Source organism: Heterodontus francisci, unplaced genomic scaffold (assembly GCF_036365525.1).
Source record: "Heterodontus francisci isolate sHetFra1 unplaced genomic scaffold, sHetFra1.hap1 HAP1_SCAFFOLD_2022, whole genome shotgun sequence".
In the NCBI taxonomy this organism is placed as follows: Eukaryota; Metazoa; Chordata; class Chondrichthyes; order Heterodontiformes; family Heterodontidae; genus Heterodontus; species Heterodontus francisci.
Window position 1 is genome coordinate 20,001 of NW_027142295.1, and position 5,000 is coordinate 25,000.

The following is a 5,000-nucleotide window of genomic DNA, read 5'->3' on the forward strand; positions in this document are numbered from 1 at the left end:
AACCTGATCCAAAAAGGTCGAAAAGAACGGCCAGAGATCAAGTCCGAAAGGGGAAATCAGTAACAAGCAAGCAGAGTAATCATTAACCAAAAAGCGCAAAATTATGTTAAAAGTGTGAAATCATTAACCAAAAAGTCGAAAATAATGTCCAGAGACCAAGTCCGAAAGTACAAATAATTAACCAGTAAGCAGAGTCATCATTAACCAAAAATCGCAAAAGTAAGTAAAAAGTATGAAATCATTAACCAAAAATCGCAAAAGTAAGTAAAAAGTGTGAAATCATTAACCAAAAACTCGAAAATAATGTGCAGAGACTAAGTCCGAAAGGGCAAATGGTTAACCAGTAAGCAGAGTCATCATTAACCAAAAATCGCAAAAGTAAGTAAAAAGTGTGAAATCATTAACCAAAAATCGCAAAAGTAAGTAAAAAGTGTGAAATCATTAACCAAAAACTCGAAAATAATCTCCAGAGACTAAGTCCGAAAGGGCAAATGGTTAACCAGTAAGCAGAGTAATCATTAACCAAAAAGGGCAAAAGTAAGTAAAAAGTATGAAATCATTAACCAAAAAGCACAAAATTAAGTTAAAAGTGTGAAATCATTAACCAAAATGTCGAAAACAATGTCCAGAGACTAAGTCCGAAAGGGCAAATGGTTAACCAGTAAGCAGAGTAATCATTAACCAAAAGGCGCAAAAGTAAGTAAAAAGTATGAAATCATTAACCAAAAAGCGCAAAAATATGTTAAAAGTGTGAAATCATTAACCAAAAAGTCGAAAATAATGTGCAGAGACTAAGTCCGAAAGGGCAAATGGTTAACCAGTAAGCAGAGTAATCATTAACCAAAAGGCGCAAAAGTAAGTAAAAAGTATGAAATCAGTAACCAAAAAGCGCAAAAATATGTTAAAAGTGTGAAATCATTAACCAAAAACTCGAAAATAATGTGCAGAGACTAAGTCCGAAAGGGCAAATAATTAACCAGTAAGCAGAGTAATCATTAACCAAAAATCGCAAAAGTAAGTAAAAAGTGTGAAATCATTAACCAAAAACTCGAAAATAATGTCCAGAGACCAAGTCCGAAAGGGCAAATGGTTAACCAGTAAGCAGAGTAATCATTAACCAAAAAGGGCAAAAGTAAGTAAAAAGTATGAAATCATTAACCAAAAAGCACAAAATTAAGTTAAAAGTGTGAAATCATTAACCAAAAAGTCGAAAATAATCTCCAGAGACTAAGTGCGAAAGGGCAAATGGTTAACCAGTAAGCAGAGTCATCATTAACCAAAAATCGCAAAAGTAAGTAAAAAGTGTGAAATCATTAACCAAAAACCCGAAAATAATGTCCAGAGACTAAGTCCAAAAGGGCAAATGGTTAACCAGTAAGCAGAGTAATCATTAACCAAAAATCGCAAAAGTAAGTAAAAAGTGTGAAATCATTAACCAAAAACTCGAAAATAATCTCCAGAGACTAAGTCCGAAAGGGCAAATGGTTAACCAGTAAGCAGAGTAATCATTAACCAAAAATCGCAAAAGTAAGTAAAAAGTGTGAAATCATTAACCAAAAACTCGAAAATAATCTCCAGAGACTAAGTCCGAAAGGGCAAATGGTTAACCAGTAAGCAGAGTAATCATTAACCAAAAATCGCAAAAGTAAGTAAAAAGTGTGAAATCATTAACCAAAAACTCGAAAATAATGTCCAGAGACTAAGTCCGAAAGGGCAAATGGTTAACCAGTAAGCAGAGTAATCATTAACCAAAAGGCGCAAAAGTAAGTAAAAAGTATGAAATCAGTAACCAAAAAGCGCAAAAATATGTTAAAAGTGTGAAATCATTAACCAAAAACTCGAAAATAATGTCCAGAGACTAAGTCCGAAAGGGCAAATGGTTAACCAGTAAGCAGAGTAATCAGTAACCAAAAAGGGCAAAAGTAAGTAAAAAGTGTGAAATCATTAACCAAAAACCCAAAAATAATGTCCAGAGACTAAGTCCGAAAGGGCAAATGGTTAACCAGTAAGCAGAGTAATCATTAACCAAAAATCGCAAAAGTAAGTAAAAAGTATGAAATCATTAACCAAAAAGCACAAAATTAAGTTAAAAGTGTGAAATCATTAACCAAAATGTCGAAAACAATGTCCAGAGACTAAGTCCGAAAGGGCAAATGGTTAACCAGTAAGCAGAGTAATCATTAACCAAAAATCGCAAAATTAAGTTAAAAGTGTGAAATCATTAACCAAAATGTCGAAAACAATGTCCAGAGACTAAGTCCGAAAGGGCAAATGGTTAACCAGTAAGCAGAGTAATCATTAACCAAAAATCGCAAAAGTAAGTAAAAAGTGTGAAATCATTAACCAAAAACTCGAAAATAATGTCCAGAGACTAAGTCCGAAAGGGCAAATGGTTAACCAGTAAGCAGAGTAATCATTAACCAAAAGGCGCAAAAGTAAGTAAAAAGTATGAAATCATTAACCAAAAAGCGCAAAAATATGTTAAAAGTGTGAAATCATTAACCAAAAAGTCGAAAATAATGTGCAGAGACTAAGTCCGAAAGGGCAAATGGTTAACCAGTAAGCAGAGTAATCATTAACCAAAAAGCGCAAAAATATGTTAAAAGTGTGAAATCATTAACCAAAAACTCGAAAATAATGTCCAGAGACTAAGTCCGAAAGGGCAAATAATTAACCAGTAAGCAGAGTAATCATTAACCAAAAAGCGCAAAAGTAAGTAAAAAGTGTGAAATCATTAACCAAAAAGTCGAAAATAATGCCCAGAGACTAAGTCCGAAAGGGCAAATGGTTAACCAGAAAATCCGTCGAATAATGTCCAGAGACTAAGTCCGAAAGGGCAAATGGTTAACCAGTGGAAGGGCGATCAAGCGGAAAAATTTGCCCCGGTTACCCGGGATGGAGTTCCAGAGGTCCGGCCAGAGTTGTCAAATTCGTCCCGCTGATCGGACGCTTGTCATTCGGGTGGCTGGGGGTTGGCGGGGTATCTGCACAGTAGTAGGAGGTGGCAAGTCGGGACTTGGACGTTTATTCCAAGAGTCCACCCGAGCCTCCAGGTCTGCAGAGACCGACCCTAGCTGCCGCCCAACCGACTTTTAAGCCTTTTTCGGATGGGGATTTTTTCCCATTTTCGTCCATTTTTCGGGTTTTCTGTCGGGCTTAATAGGCGGCAGCCTGACCCCCGGCCGAGGCGGGGGGCGCACTCTCCCTTGCGTAAGGGTCCGGATTTGCCCCGGAAAGTGCCCCCGACGGCCTCCCGACCCGGGTGCCTGCAGGGCGGGGGGAAAGGGTAGTCCCAGCCGCAGGAAATCATTAACCAAAAGACTTAGCCGTCGGGGCAGAGGCTAAGACCCGGGCTGGTGAAATCATTAACCAAAAGGAATGCACCCTTTTCCGAAAGTGCAGGCCGAAATAAGGCGAGCCTTGGGCCGGGAAGGCCAAAACCCCCAACTCATGGAAGTGTATGGGGTCGGACTCGGCGACTTTCCCGGGCCCCGAGTTGACCTTTCCCCACGGGGGCGGTCAAGTTGCTCCCGCCAAGAGGGCACGTTGCATTTGCTGCCGCTCTAGTCCCCGGGCTAGTTAATCAGTTGCCGTCGGAAGTCCCGATGCCGAAATGAAAAATGGCCGTTGCGGCGATTTGGCGCCTCATTTTCGGAAGGACTACCGGCAGGCAACCCGCCGAATTGACACTTGCGATTCGGGTGGCTGGGGGTTGGCGGGGTACCCGGAGATTTTCGGGAACTCGATTTTCAGAACTTTTGCTGGCAGCGGTTGCACTTGCAAAGTGGCCGAAGAAGTGCTCCCTCAAGGAAGGACCTTCTTTTGAAATAAAAGACCTTCCGAAGAGTGCCTGGAAGTCATTTATGAGCATTTAAGGGTAAATCTGGCGGACTTTCCATGCTCTGTTGCCGGCTCTGAAATATCGCACAGTTGGGTCTAGGCCGGTAGACTGGCTGTGAAAACAGACAAAGTGTTTTGGCGAGCGAGAGAAAACAAGGCCTTGGAACAGATTGGGGGGTGCGGAGGCACACCACACCCACAGGAAAAGAATTAATGAAAAAAAAACCAAAGTCTATGACATGTCTGTTGGTACAGTGAGAAAAGCAAAGAAGGGAGGCTGCGATGGCAGAGCAAAGCCGACCTTCATACAGATATACATGTCAAAGAAAGAAACTATGCCCGCAAAAGACTTGGTGCGAAATAACAAGGCTCCTTGTGAACGGTTATCTTTGTCTGTCAGGCGCAGATTGTGGCGGCGTCGCCTGGTTTCCTTGGGTTGCACTACATGTATGTCCTATTCTCAAACGAAAAGTGCGTGCCCAGAATTTTGTCCAAGTTAGGCGACGCACGCCGGCTGGCATCACCTCTCCGTGCGAGCGCCGAAAGCTTTGGTCGACCTGTTTGGCTACGCTGGTCGCGGTTGCTCCTTACAGTCATGGGGACGGAAAACCGATGCGAGTTGACCAGGCGACGTCAACCAAGTTGCATGCTTTCTCCCCCCCCCCCGCCGCCGCCAACCCCACACTGTGTGAAAGGAAAAAAAAAGTGCGTGCCCAGGTCACTCGATCGATACGGCGAGGACTGTCCGACGTTGGAGGGCCCAGGCGGGCTAGCATTTATTTGCTGGTGTTTCAGGCTCAGCGGTTACCTCCCGTTTCTGTCCCTTGTGTCAGACGGACATTCCTCTCGAGAGTTTGGCCACTTGGTCGGCGGCGTGCTAGGTAGATTACTCGTTGTGCGCCGTCTCCTGTGTGCTGATCTCTGTGCTGTTCGTGTGAGGCCGAGACGTCCCACTGGTCGCTACCGCAGTGGTCCGATTGTGAAGCTCCGGAGCGGGGCGTCCCGTTCCGGCCAGCTCGAGCACTCGATTTCTCTAGCACCAGAGCAAGGGCACACGCGCGGTGTGTGTGTGTATGCTTTGTATTTGTCGGTTACCGGTTTTTGTTGCACGAATTGAAAAGTTGAACCCGGTGCCAACCTCCCTGTCGTGGGGAGGCCAT